The sequence below is a fragment of the Miniopterus natalensis genome, chromosome 2 (assembly GCF_054644295.1).
Source record: "Miniopterus natalensis isolate mMinNat1 chromosome 2, mMinNat1.hap1, whole genome shotgun sequence".
NCBI lineage: Eukaryota > Metazoa > Chordata > Mammalia > Chiroptera > Miniopteridae > Miniopterus > Miniopterus natalensis.
This window is the reverse complement of record NC_142082.1, coordinates 107,378,285-107,398,699: the sequence shown is the minus strand read 5'-3', so window position 1 is coordinate 107,398,699 and position 20,415 is coordinate 107,378,285. Positions and strand designations below refer to the sequence as shown.

The 20,415-nt window shown below is 41.4% G+C and overlaps 1 long non-coding RNA gene across 1 annotated transcript in view; it reads right to left on the bottom strand.

Moving 5' to 3' along the window:
• LOC107538879 (uncharacterized) overlaps nt 1–20,415 on the bottom strand; it is an 87,440-nt gene that overhangs the window by 28,675 nt on the left and 38,350 nt on the right. The gene's annotated exons all lie outside the window — the stretch shown is intronic.

The following is a 20,415-nucleotide window of genomic DNA, read 5'->3' as shown; positions in this document are numbered from 1 at the left end:
GCCTTGCTTCTTCCCTCCCTTCCCTTCCCTTCTATCCTTTTTGTTTTGATTTGGGTTGAAAAATAAAGACTAGGTAGGTTTTTGTTTTCAGGACAGAGAATATATCTACTCTGGATGATTCATTTTACAATTATGACGGCCTTCAATGAATAGGTTAAATTATAGATGTTATTCATAAATTAAATATATTTAATCTGTAGCTTTATAAAGTTTGATACCAATAAAAACAAAGCATATGATAATATAAAATAATTTATAACCAAGTTTTGGTGAATGTGTATTGAAATAAATGATATTTCATTTTATCTAATTCTTTCTAAGTATATTAAATTAAAAGACAATTCTAAGAAAAAGAATAGCAAGGGTAATTAACAATCATTTGATAAGTCTTGGTAAAGCATTTTAGGTGACTTCTCAGAAATAGAGAAAGTTAATGACTGGATACTAGATATTTGTAAGTCAGATGCGTTCCAATTCTCTGCTTTCAATGATATCAGAGGAGGACCTAATCGAGTTGTCAGCTGATAGATTATTAAAAATAATTCTTGGTGATAGAGCAGTATGTTATTTTTGGCATAGATCTTGGAAAGAGTTCAGAGAGTTAAATCATATTGCTATAATAAAACTCCTTCTCAACTTATTTATGTGAACAAAGTTTCCCAGCATTACTTCTATAAAAATGAAAAGCAGGATTAGAACGGATACTGCTCCCTACGTAATTCTAATAACAAGTAATATCATGCATGGGTACGTAAAGCAAAAATAAAAACCTTATGTGTTTCATTAAAAGATAATTTTCAATAAAAACTTTTAATTGAACTTTTTGAGAAAATAGATTTGCATGCAGTTGTAAGAAATAATGCACAGATATCCTGTGTCCCCTTTACCCAGGGGTAACAACTTGCAATTCTATATAGTACAATATCATAGCCAGGACATGGACACTGACACAGTCAAGAAGAATGTATCCATCGCCATGAGGACCCTTCCTGTTGCCCTAAAGTAATCGCACCTACTTCCTTTCCCTCCTGTTCCTCCTTAACCACAGTATCTTCTCCATTTCTATAATTTTGTCATTGTAAGAATGTTATAGAGCCCGGCAGTGTGGCTCGGTTGGCTGAGAGTCGTCCTATGCACCAGGAAGTAGGTGGTTCGAGTCCCAGGCCGGGCACATGCAGGAGGCGGCCGACTGATGTTCTGCTCTCACATCTATGTTTCTCTCTTTCTCTCTCTGACATCAACAAAAATGTATTTGAAAAACTATATTTAAATATAGAATGTTATAGAATAGAATAGTACACTATATAACCCTTTGCAGCTTTTTTCACAAAGCAATATTCTATGGAGAGTCATGCAGGTGTTATAAGTATCAATAGCTCGCTCCTTTTTGTTGCCGAGTGATGTTCCATGGGATGGGATGTTTCATGGTATTTCACCATTCACATAACAGAGGATACGTGGGTTGCTTACACTTGAGAACTATTACAGATTAAGCCACTCTAAACATTCCCACACAGGTTTTTGTGTGAATGTAATTTCTCATTTTTCCAGGGAAAAAGCCGAGGAGTGCAATTGCTGGGTCATTTAGTAGTTACATGTTTAATTTAAAAAATAACCTGCCAAACTGTCTTCCAAAGCGGCTGTACCATTTTACATTCCCCCCAGCAATGTAGGAGGGATCCTGTTTCTCTGCATCTTCACCAGCATTGGGTGAAATCACCTTTTTTTACACATTTTGTTAGACACTTTCAATTTTAGAATAGGTTTAGATAGAAAAGTTGCAAGAAGAGTGTAGAGAATTCTAAGAAAGAAATCAAGAAATGCCTGAGAAACTGCGTTCCTCACTCCATTGCCCCCGGCGCTAACACCTTAGTACCTTTGTCACAACTGAGGACCAGCACTGACATCGCTTTTAGCTAAACCCCGGGTTACTCAGTCTCAGCAGCTGGTCTCTGTGCGAGGAGCTCACCCAGGGCACTGTGCTGCCTTTATTTGTCTGGTCTTCTCGGCCTCTTCTGGCCTGGAACAGTGTCTCAGGCTCCTCTTGTTGCTGCTGACAGTAGAGTTTTGAGGCATGCTGGCCAGGTATTTGTAGACTGTCCTTGCATTTGGGTTTGTTTTGATGTTCTCATGGTCAGACCAGGGTAATGGAGCTTGGGAGGATTACCACTCAGGGGAAGTGCCATTCCCATCCCATCAGGTCGAGGGCGCACGCAGTCAGCATGCCCGATGCTGCTCACCCTGGTCAGCGGGCGAGCGGACTGGGCAGGTTTCTCCACTGTCACGTTACCCTTTGTCCCCCCTCCTCCTCACCTTCCTCTTCAGAAGCGAGTTACCAAGGGCAGACCACCCTCAAGCTCCACCTCCTAGAGGGAGGAGTACCTACATAAAATGTTTAAATTGTTTATGGTTTCAAGTCCAAGAACTCTTAGTCCTAGATCCTGATGACTTTTTCAAAAAGAAATTTATAGTTTTATAATTTACATTTAAGTCTGTGATCCATTTTGGGTTAATTTTTGTATAAAGCCTTAGACTTAAGTTGAGTGAGGCATTTGTTAGTTAGTTTAAAATCCAGCTGCTCCAGCACCATTTCTATTGCTTTTTGTACCTTTTTCAAAAAGAAATCTGACATATTTGTGAGGGTCTATGTCTGTTTTTTAACCAATAACAGTCTTGATTATTGATTTATTGTAGTTATAGCTCTTGAAATCAGGTATACTGATTTTTTGCAATTTATTTTTCTTTCTCAAAATTGTTCTGACTGTCCTTGGTCTTTTCATATAAATTCTAGGATAATTTTGAGAATATTTACCAAAATCTTGCTGGGTTTTGATAAGTATGTTTTACATGTATATCAATTTGGGAAGAATAGACATATTTACTGTGTTGAGTCTTTCAATACATAAAAACATAGCACGTCTTTCCATTTAGATCTTACAGATTTCATCAGTGTTTTATAATTTTAGGTGTATAAATCCTATACATGTTTTGCTAGATTTGTATGTCTTTCGGTTTTCTGAACAATTGTAATATGGCTTTATATTTTTAATTTTGGTGTGTGCTTGTTTATTGCCAGTATATGGGAATAAAAATGACTGATTTTTGTATGTTTTTCTCATATTCTCTGACCCTGCCAAACTCACTTATTAGTTCTAGCATTCTATTGTAAATTCCTTGGGGTTTTCTTCATAGACAATCATGTCATCTGTAAATAGGGTTAGTTATACTTCTTTTTGCTGATCTATATGCTTTTAATTTCCTTTTCTTGCCTTGTTGCCCTGGCAAAGACTTCCAGCAGTATATTGAATTAGAGCAGTGCAGGCAGGCAGCATTGTCTTATTCTCAGTCGCAGGGGGAAAGCATCTTTAAATATAACGTCAGCTGCAGGTGTTTTGTAGGTGTTCATCAAGTTGAGGGATTTCCTCTCTATTTCCGTCCTTCCCTCTCCCCGGGAGTTTTTATCATGAATGGATGTTGAATTTTGTCAAATGCTTTTTCTTCATTGATTAATATGACAATATACATTTCCTGCTTTAACTTGTTAATATGGTTGATTGATGGATTTTAAAATACTGAACCAGTCTTGCATCTCTGGAATTAATCCCACTTGGTCATGATGCATAAATCTTATATATTTGTGAATTGTTTGCTAATATTTTATTAAGAATTTTTTGTCTATATTTATGAGATTTATTTGTCTATTGTTTCCTTCCTTCCTTCCTTCCTTCCTTCCTTCCTTCCTTCCTTCCTTCCTTCCTTCCTTCCTTCCTTCCTTCCTTCCTTCCTTCCTTCCTCTTTCTTTTTCCTGTCTTTGTTCAATTTTGGTATCATAAAACAAACTGGATTATGTTTCCTCCTCTTCTGTTTTCTGGAAGAGATTGTGTAGAATTAGTGTTAATTCGTTTTTAAATGTTTGGTAAAATTCTTCAGTGAAAACATCTGGGTCTGGAGATTTTCGGGGGAGAGTTATAAAATTACAAATTCAATGTTTTAATGGTTATAAGGTTGTTCAGATTATCTATTCATATTAGGGACATTGCAAATTTTTGTAAGTTTGTTTTGGTTCATTTCATCTAAGTTGTGGAGTTTATGAGAGTAGGTGGTAGAATTCCTTTATTATCATTTGGTGTCTTTAGGCTCTGTAGTGATAGCTCCAGTTTCAGTCCTAATATTGGTCATTTGTGTCTTTTCGCTCTCTCTTTTTTTCCTTTGTCAGTCTTTCTGGAGGTCTGTCCATTTTATTGATCTTTCCAAAGAACCAGCTCTTTGTTTCACAGATTTTTCTCTATTGTTTTTGGTTTTAAAAATTTCATTGATTTTTGCTCTTATCTTTATTATTTCCTTCCTTCTGCTTGCCCTTGGTTTCATTTGCTCTTCAGTTTCTAGGTTCTTGAGGTGGGAGATTTGGTTAATGATATGACTTTTTTCTTTTTTAATGTAGGCGTTTAGTGCTACATATTTTCCTCTCCATACTACTTAGCTGGCTTCAGAACTTTTGATATGTTGTATTTTCATTTTCTATCAGTTCAATGTATTTTTGGATTTCCTTTGAGACTTCCTCTCTTCCCATGGATTATGTAGAAGTGTTTTGACATTTCCTGTTATCTTTATGTTATTAATTTCTAGTTTGATTCCACTGTGGTTGGAGCACAGTTTTTATTGTTTTAATTCTTTTAAATTTGTTGAGGTTTATGACCCAGGGTATCATCTATATTGGTGTTTTATGTTTAAAATTTTCTTATAGAAATGTATACTTTATATTGTGTTGATCAATTGTGTAATAATAATAACCTAATACAGAATAGAATAATAATTTTTAAAATTAGAACACAGTTATAGGAACTTTGAAAAATTATGTTTCCAAACATATTTTTGTTGAAGAAAATTCCAAAAGGTGAACTGAAGTAGAAATATAATATCAAAGAGAAATGGAAACAATATAAATTTCCAACCATACACAAGAATTTGTTCATAAATTTTTAAATGAATGATTTGGAGTATCGAATAATTATGGTAACTATTTTCCGTTGGATACATGTAAAAGTCTGATTTAAGAATTTTAGTTTAGCTCTTGTCGGTGTGGCTCAGTTGGCTGAGTGTTGTCCCATGTACCAAGGGCTTAGCAGTTCTATTCCTGGTCAGGGCACACGCCCAGGTTGTGGATTCAGTCCCCGGTCAGGGTACCTGCGGGGCAACTGATCGATATTTCTCTCTCACATAGATGCTTCTCCCTTTCTCTCCCTCTCCCTTCCTCTCTCTAAAAATCAATAAAAACACATTTTAAAAAAGAGTTTTATTTTAAAATGCCAATATTTATAACACTCTGGAAATTACATCCATTGTAACTACATATTTAAAATTTTGATGTAAACTTTTGGATGTTAAATTACAAAAGAAAGAGAGAACACATAATTTTTAAAATTTTGTGTGTGTTGGAGGGGGGTCGAGTAAGCAAACACCATCTGAGGTTCTGTTCTGGGACACAGTGCTGAGTTCAGTGAGAAGCCATAGATTAAGATATAAATATGTGGTTAATATGGTGTACCTCTTAAGATGGGTATTTTATTCATTCATTCATCTAGCCATATTTATTAAATATCGTTTATTATTATGTGCTTCTTCCTCTGCTAAGTGCTAGGAAATAAAAGGTGACTGGTTAAGGTCCCAGCCCTCAAGTAGAGCGTCGCTTAGCAGGAAACAAGCAGCAGCACCACCATTCGCTGGAGTGCCCGGGTCTATCCCAGTCCTCCAGCCTTAACTGCTGAAATGGGACAAAGGATGAGGGTGTGCGTGGGCATCATTTTTAAAACCTAGACCAGGGAACTACGTAGCCCACCCCGACCTTCTATAGTTACTCTCATCCATAGCACCTCATCATCTGTACTAATTAGTTCACACAGTGCGAGAAATAACAGAGCACAGCCACATGGACTTAAGCAAATTATAGGCATACGGCTTAGTCACAGAAGCCCTGCTTGAGTTGGTTGACCACAAATGAAGCCTGGCTTCACAGTTCAGACACCCCCACCTCAGGCCAGCCCGGCTTCTGCCTGTTCCCACCACCGCTCCTTGAGGAGAGAGCGCCATGCGGTAGGGTGGGGAGGGCTTGGTGAGAACAAGGGCCTAGGTCCTTGTCCCAACTACAACCTAAGGTGTCCCTCTGTCCCCTTAAATAGGTGGCCCTCTTTTCTGAGAGGTTGGACTGGATGATTTAAGGGCCCTTGCGTCTGAGGACTCTGTGATTCCGAGTCTCTCCTGGCCAGGTCCACCTACAACCCCACGTTCCAACACGCGTCTCGTGATTTGCTAGAGTTCCCTGCTCTGAATTAAGTTCCTTGCACAGAGTCTTTTTAGTTCACTTCTTCCTTAGACCAAGCTCTGCCAGCTCGCTGTCTCCTCCAGCAGTGCTTCTGCAGGTTCTCTCTTATCCGGCCGCTTCCTCAAGCTGCCTCCCTGCCTGGCTCTTACTTGACTTGGCTCACAATTCCTGTCTCTGGGACGCCACGCTGGTGCCAGAGCCAGCCAGGCACCTTCCAGTTCCTGGATTGTTAGCTCATGAATGTGGACCGCACCCACAGGATAGCATTCAAGGGAAAAGGTGCCTGCACCTGTCATGGGCGAGAACTGTGCCACCACGCCTTAGGAATGCCACCGCTTTGTTCCTATGCAAAGGAGGCTTTGTGGCCCCAGAGGCCACAGCCAAAAAAAAAAAAAACTCCTGTGGTTTTCCCTGGTAATTAGATTAGTTTTCAAACATAGCATTCAAGAGAATATAGCAGATAGGCCAGATAATCTAAAACAATGTGGAATTTAGCCCTGGACAAGTGGGTGAGTTGGTTGGAGCATCATCCCGTACACCAAAAGGTTGTAGGTTCGATTCCTGATAAGGGCACATGCCTAAGTTGAGGGTTCGACCTGGGCGTGTATGGGAGGCAACAGATTAATTTTTCTCTCTCCCATCGATGTCTCTCTCTCTCTCTCTGACCCCATCTTTCTCTAAAATTAAACATATCCTCAGGTAAGGATTAAATAAACAAATAAATAAATAAACAAACCAATGTGGAATTTAATTGTTCTGCCTTTTGTCTCTATAAGCCATCAAAATATCTGGGAATCATCCAAGCGCATTAGTGTTTCTCAGCACTGAGACTGGGACAAACAGAGGCTCTGCTCCTGGGGTGGTGCAGTGGGCAGTGTACCGTCCATGTGCTCTTGTCGCTCGGAATGAACCTCATCGGGCCTTTACATCTATAGCATAAAGGCGACACAGGGGAATCCACTGGCAAACCCAGAGTGTGACACATTCTGCAGGACAATGGACACAGTCCCTTTAACAATCAACGACACAGAAAAGAAAAAAGAGAAGATTCTAAGTGAAGAGACTCAGGAGACATAAAACCAAATGCAGATGTGGATCCTGTTTGGATCCTTATTTAAATAAGCCGAATGGATAAAAGGCGTTTTTTGAAACATGAGAAATTAGAGTTGAGCTGGTGTTACTAGGTGGTATTAAACATTTTTTATCTGTGTTAGGTGTTTGGTTTTGTGATTCTGTAGGAAATGCCTCCTTCCATTCTCCTTCTCCCTTTTCAGAGAGAGAGAGAGCTACATGTGGAAGTATTTAGGGGCAAAATGACAAAATGTCAGGAATTTTCTTTAAAGTGCTATAGAAGGAAAAAAAAAAAGGAAGAAAGAAGGAATGGCCAGATGAAGTAAGTGTGGCAAAGTGTTGTAATTGTTGAACCTGGGGGAAGGGAATTCATTTCCTATACTGTGTCTCTTCTGTATGATTAAACATTTTCAATATAAAAAAGAACATAAAAATAAAAAGATCTGGGAACTGCCAGTGTTTTGGTGTCAAAATGATATGTGAGTCTTTGCAAAGCCCATAATTACATCTAGGAGTTTAGTGTTGTGGTGAAGCTGTGGAGTCAGGCAGGACAAGGCTGGATTCCTCGCTGTGCCGCATACTAGCTGGATGATCTTTGACAACTCACTCGAAGTCTGAGCCTCACTTCCTGGTGTTGGCCGTGAGAGGAAATAAAATAATACAGAACAGTGCTCAGCAAAATTAACATTTAGTAAACACTTTAAATAGAAGTTATTAATATTGTTAATCTTTAACCCAAAAGCATCAGAGAAATCCTTTGTCAGGCCATGTGTCCTAGGTGGGTTCAGAAAACAGAAATTCAGAGAAGTTAGAATCAGGAAGAAATGTGGACCAAGTGGCCCACACTCTCAGGGTGCACAAGACTCTGGGCTCCCAAGGATAAAGCTATGACTGTGTAGAGGCCTCATTAACCTCAAACGCCCATGCCAGGCAGGGAGGGGGCAGGCATGAGTAGATAACTGAGCCAATTAAGAGCCATGGGGGTGGGGGACAGGGGTCCAAGAAGAGGACTCAGGTTTGCCTCCCAGTTTGTGCTGCACCCACTAGGATCCTTAGTTGCTAGGGAGAATCTAAATATATAGTGTGTTGTTGCTGAAATGTTCCCTCTGACAGCCCGCTGGGCATTTTCTCTCATGGAGCTCATATTCCCCACTGGAAAGTGAAATCGTTTACAGACTCCCAAGGGAAGCTAGAGCCCCGGATTCATTTTTCCCTGGAGAAAGCATGTTTGCTGGAAATTAGAGAAGGTAATTGGAGAGGCCTAGGGAAGAAAGGGACCTGCAGGGGTCATTTAGTCCATCCTCCAGCCTCCAGGCAGGAGTGAAACTAACCCATTCCAGATGGCGATTGTCCCTGTCTGCTGAGACCACCAGGAGAGACTCTCCAAGCTTGACTCAGCAGCTCATTCCAGAGGAGGCTGAGTGCACACACTTTTTGGTCTAACCTCAGCCCCGTCACAACTCACCGTGGGTCTTGAATGAGTCATTCATCTTAGACCCCTGTTTTCTGATCTATAAAATAAGGGAGGTGGGTACTGCCTTGCTGCTCTGAGATTAGATCCCAGTGCAAAATGGAAAACAGCTTTATGACTAGGAAGGGGCCGGTTTGTAAAAGGCCTGCCAGCATTCCACTGTCAGCTCTTTAAAGAGGTTTAAAGAATCCTTTAGAGATGATCGAAATAGTAGCTTATCCTCACTGTTCCCTCTTTCCTTATAGAATAAAAAGGGAAGTGACAATATTGCCTCAGAGAAAACATCCCCAGTGGTTCCACAAAATAATGTATTGGTATCACGTGCCCAGAACAAGTGGAGTCCTCTGGCAGCGACGAAATCCACCGAGGCATTGTTATTAGGGCAACAATTTTAGAGAGCTCAGCAGCCACACCAGGGTTACCGGTTGCACTGTATCTTCGGAGCTGAGGAAGTCAACTCACTGAAGAGCTGACGCCTCGACAGAGGCCCAAAGAAGGTGAAAAAGCACAGCAATTAAGGCATGGAAGTTGCTAAAATCAGAGCTATTCTCATTTCGTGAGTCCCTGCTCTGTACTAGACACTGTGGTGGTAGCTGGTGGAAAGATGGTCCAGCGCTCACGAAACTCAGAGGCTAGTGGGGAAGACAGAGGGCCAACAGCCAGTGAGGGCTGGGGAGGAGCACAGGGCCTGTGAAGCACCAGGGACGGCAAGACAGCCCACCAGTCCCTCCAGCGTCTCAGTCGCAGGGAAGCTGGATATTAAAGCAAAGACAGTGTGGCACTTACAACCTGTACCTTGCACTTGGCCCTCGGCCCTCATCATGCCTGGGCTCCCGTCATCTCTTCTATGGTATTCAACTCTGACATCCTTAAAATTCCCTTTTTGTAACTGATGTGAAATTCACATAATACAAATGTAACCATTTTATTTATTTATTTATTTTTATTTTTAAAAATATATCCTTATTGATTTCAGAGAGAGGAAAGGAGAGGGAGAGAGAGAGACAGAAACACCAATGATGACCGAGTCATTGATCGAGCCCGCAACCCGGGCATGTGCCCTGAGTGGGAATGGAACCCCTGCATCCTAGGTCCATGCTCAACCGCTGAGCCACACCGGCCGGGCAAATGTAACCATTTTAAAGTGAACAACTGAGTGACATTTAGTACATTGATAATGTTGTACAACCACCACTTCTATGAAGTTCCCAAACATTTTCTTGCCTTTTTAAAAAATTCTCACCCAAGAATATGTTTTTCATTGATTTTTAGAGCGAGGAAGAGAGAGAGAGAGAAAGAGAAACATTGATCGGTGGCCTCCTGTACTCACCCTTACTGGGGATTGAGCCACAACCCAGGTGTGCGCCCTGACCAGAAATCGAACCCACAACCTTTCGGTGTATGGGATGACACTCCCACCAACTGAGCCACCCTGCCAGGGTCCCAAACATTTTCATCACCCCCAAATAAAACCCCAAACCATCAAGCAGTTACTCCCCACCCCACCCCCGGCAACCACCAATCTGCTTTCTGTTTCTGTAGAGCGGCCTATCCTGGGTACTCCATACACAGGGAGTCATACAAAATGAGACTTTGTGGCTTCTTTCACTTACCATAATGTTTGTGAGGTTCATGCATGTCAGAACATGTGTCAATACTTCATTCCTTTTTATAGCTGTATGATACCTCTGGTATTTTTATAAAGGTTAACAAATGGGTGTTCTAGAAAGAGCACTGGGCTCAGTAAAGAGAAAACTGGCTCTAAAGAACACACATCCATTATTCTGAACCTGTTTTCTCATCTATAGATTAAACATTAACAATACTAACCCAAATCACTTTGCAGAATACCTGGGAGATACAAGCAGATATAATTATAAATAATAATACATTTCCCAAATATAACTATTTGAAACTACTAATAGTAACTATTAACCAATGTTTCATGGGTATCCTTTCTCTTCAACTACATTTTAAGTTCCTTGGAGATAACAACTATGTTATACTCATTTCTATCCTCACAACTCTTAGAATTATGCCTATCACTTATTAGCTGTCAAATAAATGTCTCTTGGGTAGATAACCACTTGAATAAATGAATGGATTACATGCTACCTGACTTGTGGGGAAAACTACTTCCAGGTCACTCAATCAACATTGAATGAATGAATGATTGAATGAATGAAGTGGTGGAGAGAGGGCATCACCATCTAGCCTGGAATTATAAGACTCTGCCTTCCTTCTCTCTACCTGTGTATCACTAGTCTAGCCTGGCTTAATGGCCCAAAGGGGATGACTACTGAAAATAGCAATGGTACCAACGGAACACAGACTTTCAGTGTGGAAATAATGTCCTAGGCAAAGAAAAGGAGGGGTTCTGAGAACACGTACTCCTGGACAGAATCTACACCAACTGCTCAGGTGCCGAAGATTACCAAGGATGGACCAGTACTGTAGATGCAAGCTTAGGTGCATCTTAATAAATAATCCACCTCAACGGAACCTCCCTGGGGTTGGCTAGGAATAAGGAGGGTTGTGGAGGAACAGCCTTTGTCATTGAAAAATTCCTTTTCTCCACCCTTGAGTTATGAGATAAACCAGAAAAAAAGTCATCCCAACACAAAAATACTTAGTACTGAACTGATTTCTTTTAAAGCATTCTTTTTTACTACAAGTGTATCTTCACAAAATAAAATTACAAGCCTTGCAAAAGCTACTGACCAGGTTGACTACAGGGATGTTGGAGAACTACTCAAGTCACAGGGAGAGCCACTGCCTGGAGAGGACCTGGCTGAATTAGCCAGTGAACAGGCATGGAGGGTGCTGGGCTTCCAACAAGAAAAGTTTTAGTATCAAAGAATTAAGGAAGAGCCCTTGAGATAAGTGATGAAAGGACTCCATACACACTGCACTTTGAAAAGGAAAAATTAATTAAAAGATGTCTTATGGTGTCATCATAAAATTGTGTAAGACAAATTATGCCCCAACAAATTCATATTTATTTATTCTAAGATTTTACATATAGCAGCAACTATAACCCACATTTTATTTTCCTCAGTGCATATTTTCATAATCTGTAGTATAATTTTTCATGTTTTTTTACTATTTACTATAAAATCCCAGAATTTTATTTTTTTATAAATTTTTAATTGATTTTTTAGAGAGAGAGAGAGAGAAGAGTTAGAGAGAGAGAAATATTGATGTGAGAAGGAAACATCGATACTCTGCCTCCTGCACGCCTCCTACCGGGGATTGAGCCTGCAACCCAGGCATGTGCCCTGACTGGGAATTCAACCAGCAACCTTCGGTGCACGGGATGACGCCCAACCAACTGAGCCACACCGGCCTGGGTCCAGGATTTATTTTTAGTGGCCCTTTTCCTGTTCTATTTATGCTTTGTGACAGGAAGCTCCAGTATTTATTTAGAGATAGGATTGTTACAATTCTGAGTTCACTGTACTTTATGCATGGGGCCCTGAATCAGGGGTTAGGAGGCCTGATTGTATTCCAGTTCCACTTTCAGTTTACTGTGTGACTTTGGCAAAGCTATTTAACGTCTTTGCACGTCAGTATCCAAGTCTGCAAAAATTAGGACAACAACCCTGCCTTCCTTCTACTCCATGGGGGTCTTGGTGGGACAATACTATGATCCTTAGGAAAGTAAGTGGTGGTCTTCAGGGAGAGGAAGATGCCACTACCTATCAATTCCCAATTCCTATGATGCAGGAAAGGAAACCCCCAAACAAGAGATGATCTAAACACGGTTTCTATTAGTTTGGGTATCATTATAGTACAGGAACTTTAAGGTTTCCTTTGGCATTGAAATTCTATGATACATGTCTTCACAGAGTTTATTTTCCTAGCTCTGGTTCACACTCAGGGTAACTTTATAACCCATCTCCTAAGCACACCCCACTGACAGAGTGGAGAAGAAGCTGGGAGCCCGTCAGACTGGGGCTGCTATGAATGATTTACATGCTGACTCTCAAGGGTTCACAGGAAATTTAAGGAAGTGTTGCCATTACCCTATCACTCACTTTGGCCCATAACATGCTGTGAGGTCAGAGACGCTGGACTCTTTGCCCTGTTTGACAGATAAGGAAACTGAGGCAGTCACAGAGTCTGGAACCAGTGAAACCATTCACTCACCCCGGGCTTCCATCTGCAGTCTCTCTATTCCCAGTGTTTCCCATCTAGCTCCACTTCTTCCTTTGCAAGATTGCAGGAAAGAAACTGAAACTAGCCAGGACCTGACCGGTGACCCACAGCATTTTGGCACTGTGCTGGGCAGCAGAGAGGCACCGGCATCCGGGGCACAGGGGCACGGGGGCACGGGGGCAGAGGGAGGAGGTCGCCCAGGGCCTCGGGCAGCTCCCCCAGAGCTCGGAGCTGAACTCCACCCCAACCCCGTGGTGCCAAGCCCTTTCCTCTTAATTGTTGTAGCTTTATGAGCTTTGGGAGGAAAATGTCATCCAGCTGGTCTGGATTTCTCAGCACTTGAGGGATCCGGAGAGTGTTTTGTAAGCTCTCTTGGATGACCATTCTGCTGTTAGGAATCAACTGAGGCCCTTTTCCTTAACTGAAGGAAGTGACATGTTACCAGCTGTCCCAGTCCTGAGGTGGAAGGCAGTGCCTGGAGGAAGTGGGAAGAGGCAAAGAGAAGGCTGAGCTCTGTCACAGAGCCAGGACGGGGCTCTTCAGAATTCCCTCTGCTGGCTGGGCATTCTTCTCAAAGCAAGATTTACAGACCAAGGAGTCATTCTTATCCTTGCATCTCCTATTCAGCAGGAGGGCCACCCCAGATTTGGGAAACTGAGGCATAACAAGGGAGCCACTGCAGGTGGGGCATGCCTCAGGAGCACTGTGGAACAGCGCTCACTGCGGGTGGATGGGCGGCTGCAGGGTTGTTTCCCAAGAGGCCTCCATCAACGGCGTGGGTTCAGATCTCGGTTCTGGGTGATGTCGGGAAATTCCTAAACTATCATGAAACTTAACTTTGCTCACCTGTGAAGTGGGGATAATAATATCTTCTTGGAATGTTGGGAATATTCCAATAAAAACGTATGTACAAAATACCCAGCGCATTGCCAGGCAAATGGTAGTTTATTGAATTAAGACAAACAGGGTGTCCCAAAAATGTATACACACACTTTGAATAATTATAAAGGCAGTGTTGATTAAAATACATTTCATTTTCAAAATTGAGCGACCAGCTGTTAAAGTGTGTATACATTTCTTTGGGACACCCTGTATATCAACGAGTGAACCTCCCAAGGCCAGGTTGGCGAAACCTTGTGCTGGGCACTGCGGAGGACGCCGAGAGGGCCGCGGTCCCTGTGCAGTTGTAAGGACGAGGGGAGCGGGCGTGGGAGGACTTGATGGCACGACGCAGGCGGGAGACCTTCACTAGCCCAACAGAGCAGCTTGGGTGTGAGCCACACTGTCAGTGAGCATTCCAGATTTAAAGAGGAGCGTTCACTATACACTGAGCAGATCAAGGAGCCCCTTTTGGAAGAAACAGAAATGGACTCTCTTGTCTTATTTGCCACAGAAAGCTCAAGTTGGCTATTTAGTGACGCAGCTAAGCAGGCATAGCGTTGAACTCTCCTAGAAACCGATTGATTGTCTTCTGACACTTGCACTCCTCTCTGGGGCAGGAAGGGGCAGGACATGTGGAACTTCTGCTGGAATCCTGGGCTCTGGGCAGCCTGGGGGTGAGCTCCTTCTAGCAAGGCAGGAGGGGGTCGAACGCACCAAATTGGCTGCCATTGACACTGCTGGCAACTAGGCCAGAAATCAAGGGTTTTTATCAAGTTCTCAAGCAACAAGATCACTATTACCAAGAAGCCTCCAAAGCAAGCTTATCTCAAGATATGTCCTTTCCTGGAAATCCTTGCAAGTAAGGTTTGGGACTTTTGTCCATTGGAGGAACAGCAGGGCCTGGGATACAGAACCAAGAAGGTAAGCAAGACAGTGTCCCCAGAGAGAAGGGCTTTCCAGAAAACAAATCCCCTTGAAGGGAGTTGGCTTTACAGCAAGCTGTCCTCAAATGCATGCGTGTGCAAGAGGGGGGCAGAGAGGGGAAAAGCAAGCAGCAACACCGCGCACCACACTGGAGAGTTTGTTTTCCACACGGCCCCTTTATCTGGTGTCAAATATATCTCCTGGGAAAAGAAAACAGTTCTCAGGGCGATCCCTCGGGAACATTTCCTCCTCCTTCATGTGATTTACGCTGAGGCCGCTGGGGCATCCTGCAGGGCCACCAGGAGTGTAAGGGGCTCAGGGCTTCAAGGGAGGAGGCGGGAGGGGAACACGCGCCCCCCAGACTGTGCTCATTGCCGGTGCGAACATGGGAGAAAGTGCCTCCTAGTGAGGGTCACCCGCCTTTCTGGGGAGTCATACCCAAATAAAGGGCATTGTTGTGGGGGTTCCAGCCCTAGTCCCCTGTGTATAACTGTTACCTCTCAATTTCCACAGCTATGGAATGGCAATGAGAGGAACCTTCTGGCTCCTCCACAAGGCACCAAATAAGACTATAGAGACAAATGTGCGCTTTTTACATCAGAAAACATACATGGATAGAAGGTGTCATTAGATAGATAGTGTAAAGGAAGGAGCTTGGGGCTTGCAGCCAGAAGACCTAGAGCCCCAGCCCTACCACAGTGCGGTCATGGCCAGTCATTTTAAATCTGAGTCTTATCTTCTTGACCTGCAAGGTCAAGATGACACCATTCATCTCATCTCACTGGGATGTGGGGACGAGTAAATGGGGTCATGGCCATGTAAGTGCTTTGTAATGAAACTGCTATATAAAGCATATGAGTTAATACCATTAGAAATTAGGTTTATGTGAACCAGCTCAGAGGACAAATGGGAACTTGGGAAGAAGCATCAATACTTTCTGTCCTTTAATTCAGCCACTTGAATCCCTGGACTTTCCCAGTGGCCTGACAACTTGAGAACATTCTCTCTCTCTTTTTTAAAAAATCCTCACCCAGGGACATGCTTTTATTGATTTTAGAGAGGCGATAGGTACGGGGAGAGGGAGAGAGAGAGAGATTGATCGGTTGCCTCCTGTATGACGCCCCGATGGGGGATGGAACCCGCAACCTGAGGATGTGCCCTGACCAGGAAACAGACCCTCGCCCTTTGGCTGCATAGGATGACGCTCCAACCAACTGAGCCACGCTGGCCAGGGCTGAGAACATTCTTGCTTTGAATGAAATAATTGATGGTGGATATGGACACTTACTTTCAAAGTTGTGACTATTTGAAATCCTTAGTTATAGCAAAAAAGGCATCAGTTAATTTGTAGCATTTTTGTTGCAGAGGCTGTAAGGGTCTACCAAATATCCATGTCCCCTTCTTTTTTACGAACAGCCCTGTTTGAGTGTAGGGGTGGCAATGTGTTCAGGTAAAACAAATGCCATTTCCCACCCTCACCTGAATATAGGGAACCAAGGGGTTAACTTTGGGCCAGTGAGGTATAAGCAGAAGTTCTTTGTGGGGCTTAAGGAGAGTTCCTACAAAATAGGGACTGATTGAGCTGGTATATGCCTTTGTTCTTCTCTTCACTTTCTTATTAGCTGGAATGTAGAAGTGATGGCTGGAGTTCCAACAGCCACTTAGCAAGCAGAAGCTGCCTTGAGAATGACGAAGGAGTCTGGCTTATTATTGGCGTTCGTGAACCGCCATTCTAGCTGTACACTGTCTACCTCTGCCCTTCTTTCATGTAAGGAAAAATAATCCTATTTATTTAAGCTGCTTTTTTTTCAAGGTCTCTGTTATAACTAAATGCAATTCCTAGCTGGATTACAATCTTATCCTATACTATTATCTTTCTATGGTAAGCCCACATGATTATCCTCTTATGAGCTAAATACATGTTACCAATAATGTCTCTCTTATTCCTGCAAGACAGTTCTTAAAGTGTAAGACTTACAGAAAGGTGAGCTGAGACCTAAGGAGTAGCATTAGCTGAGGGAAGTCAGGAGAAAGCATGGCTTTCATTTCTGGGTCAGCCGTATCTTCCTCCACTGAAGTGACCATCTTTGTCAATCTTGCTAGGACTGTTTTTTGACTGGAGGAAGGCTTCAGGAATTACACTTACCATTTTACAGGTTGAAACAGTTTCTAGATTAAAATCTTGCCACTTTTACAATGAGGAACATGTCCAGAAAAAGCCTAATAGTCTGAAGGTCATCAAAATCTCTACCTTTTCATGAAGAGCAGAGAGAGGAAGATTGCAGGGGAGGTAGCCGAAACACAAGAATGGAAGCAAGGGGCCCCAAGGAGCCCAGCTGCCAAGTGCACGCCCATGTTATGCCCACAGTGCTCATAGCCTTTATCCCTCGAGGTTATGTGAGACTGAGGCCTTATTTAACACAATGCCAACACACCTGAGTAGAAATGGACAAATCTGGACCTCCGCATGTCCAGAGCAGATCAAAATATCCCTTTGGCAAATCCTGGAAGACTGGTGAATTTTCTCTCCTAAAATAGATGTCTTTATACATCTGGAATTAGGCATTGTATCCTTAGAGCTTTGGTCCACGTGGGGCTTGGACTGTGTCATACACCGTTTATGCATATGACTTACTGGGATACTAATCTCTGAACAAACTACTCAGTAAGTTCCTAGAATTGAGTGTAGTGGTGATATCATGGAAATGAACCCTCTCTATGCAAATAAAAAGAATGAAATAAGGCATATAATTATTGGTTAATTTTCAAACCTCCAAGGGTTGAAGCAAGAGTCCTCATTTGATTATCTAAACAAAACATTTTACACACAGATGTTTGTCCTGTCCTTGTTCTGTCCCCTTTCGTTTTTGAATCTTACTGTCCTGATATTCTGACACTTCACAGATTAGCTCTAAATTAAATTTGCCCTACATTGATCCCTAGTTCACATGTGTTAACTGTGTTCCCTCAACTTAACTGTAAACTTCCTAAATGTAACAGAGCCTACGAAACATCACTTGGGGGCTTAAAAGAGAAAAGCCCTGATTTCCATCTCCAGAAATGTGGAAGAGATGTATTTTCCCCACCAAGTATAATGAAAAGCCCTGGATGTTATATATAAAACAAACATAAGAAGACTCTGAAAGGTGGAAAGAAGAAGGCAGATCTACGAGGGACCACAGCCCCAGGAAACAACACAGTGGTGAGCGCCTTGGTTGTTATTAGCCTCAGAGATCCCAGACTCAGGACCAAAGAAGCTGGCAACCTGGAAACATGAAGGGACACAGACAAGCCTCAACAGAACCTACTGTCTCTAGCAAAAGGACCAAGAAAAAGGCAGTCTAACAATGCAGCAATAACTGTTCTACTCTAGCCAAAGCCACAGAAAAAAGCTGTGGCCCTACCTCTACCCAGCCAGCAAAGGCTGTGTCTGAAGACAAAACATCCATTCTCGCCAGACGGCACAGAGGCAGGGGGAATGAAGCCCGGATACTCCCACAGGTCCTACAAACATCAAAAGGATAAAGTGGGAACACTAAAAACAACTCTACACATGCACATTTGAAAATTTAGATGGAATGAACAACTTCCTTGAAAATACAAACCACCACAACTCACTCAATATGAAATTCAAATTTTAAATAGCCCTATAACTAAGATAGTTAATTTCATAATTTTAAAACTCCCGAAAAAGATATCCCAGAACCAGATGGTTTCACTGGAGAATTCTACAAAACATTTAAAGAAGGAGTAACACTAATTCTATGCAATCTTTTTTAGAAAATAAAAGAGAAAGAAACACTTCCCAATTCATTTTATGAAGCTAGTATTGCTCTGATCAGAAAACCAGACACACACACACACACACACACACACACACACACACAACTAAAGACCAATATCCCAACTCATAATCCTTAACAAAACTTTAGCAAAAAGGATCCAACAATATATAAAAAGTAATATACACCATGACCAAGTGGGCTTTATTCTAGAGATGCAATGCTGGCTTAATATTTGAAAAATCAATCTGCCATATAAACAGGCAAAAGAAGAAAAAAAAAAATCACATAATCATCCAAAGTAGAAAAACATTTGACAAAATGCAATACCCATTCATGTTTAAAAAAAGTCTCAGAAAAAAGAACGAAACTTCCTCAACTTGATAAAAAGCATCTTTAAACTTACAGCTAGCATTATAATCAACAATGAAAAATTAAATTATTTCCCCTAAGCTCAGAAACAAGGCAAGGATGTTCACTGTCAGCACTGTTTTCAACATAGTGCTGGAAGTTCTAGCTAGTGCAATGAGGCAAAAAAGGAAATAAAGGGCATTGAATTACAAAGAAAGAAATAAAACTGCCTCTATTTGCAGATGACATGATTGTCTCTCTAAAACAGGAGTGGGAAAGGTCTGGCCCTGCCAAGGCACCCGCAGGCGGGATTTGAAATTTAATAAATCTAGGGCCTTTTATCAGAGTTAATTTTTAAGTTAGTAGATGTGTATGGCCCAAGAATGATGTTATAAATATCCAAAAGACCCTTGGCAGAAAAAAGGTTCCCCACCCCTGCTACTGAGAGAATCCCAGGTAATTTACAAAAAAATTTTCAAAACTAACAAGTTCAACAAAGTTGGAGGATACAAGATAAACACATGGAACTTAATTGTATTTTTATGAATAGCAATGAACATGTGGACAAATTAAATATTTAAGTATAAGTCTCACAAAACATGTACAAAATTATGTGTTGAAAATTTAAAAAGCTAAGGAAAGAAATCAAAGATGTAAATAAATAGAGAGAAATACTATGTGTATGGATTAGAAGATTCCACACAGTAAAGGTGTCAATTCTTCTCAAATTGGTGTACATATTTAACAGAATTTCTCTCAAAATTTCAGCAAGGTTTTTGGTGGATATACACAGTATTATTCTAAAACTTAAGTAGGAAGGCAAAAAAACTAAGATAGCCAAAACAATTTGAAACATGAGAATAAAGTGGGAGTAACCAGTCTACCCAATTTTAAGACTTATTATATAGCTAGAGTAATCAAAACTATGTGTTATTGCAAAAAGATAGACACAGAGATCAATGGAACAGAATGGCGAACCACAACATAGAACCACAAAAGTATGTCCTACTTCTTTTTGATAAAGGTGCAAAAGCAATTCAATTGAAGAAAAGATGGCCCCTTTAACAAAAGTTGCTGAAGCAGTTGGATGGATACCGATAGACATAAAAATAAATCTCAACTTAAATCTCACAGCTTATACAAGAAATTAATGCAAAATGGAGCATAAACTTAAATGTAAGTCTTTTACAAAATGTTTAGATAAAAACAGGAGAAAAATCTTTACAATTTAGGACATGGAAGAGTTCTTAGACTTCACATCAAATATGATTCACAACAGAGAAAATAGATAAATTAGACTTCATCAAAATTAAAACCTTTTGCTCTGTTAAGAGGAGGAAAAGACAAGCTACAGAGTAGGAGGAACTATTTGCAAACTTCATATCTGAAAATAGACTAGTATCTAAAATGTATAAAAACAACCTCTCTGGGCTGGAGATTCAAGGTGATGGGGGATG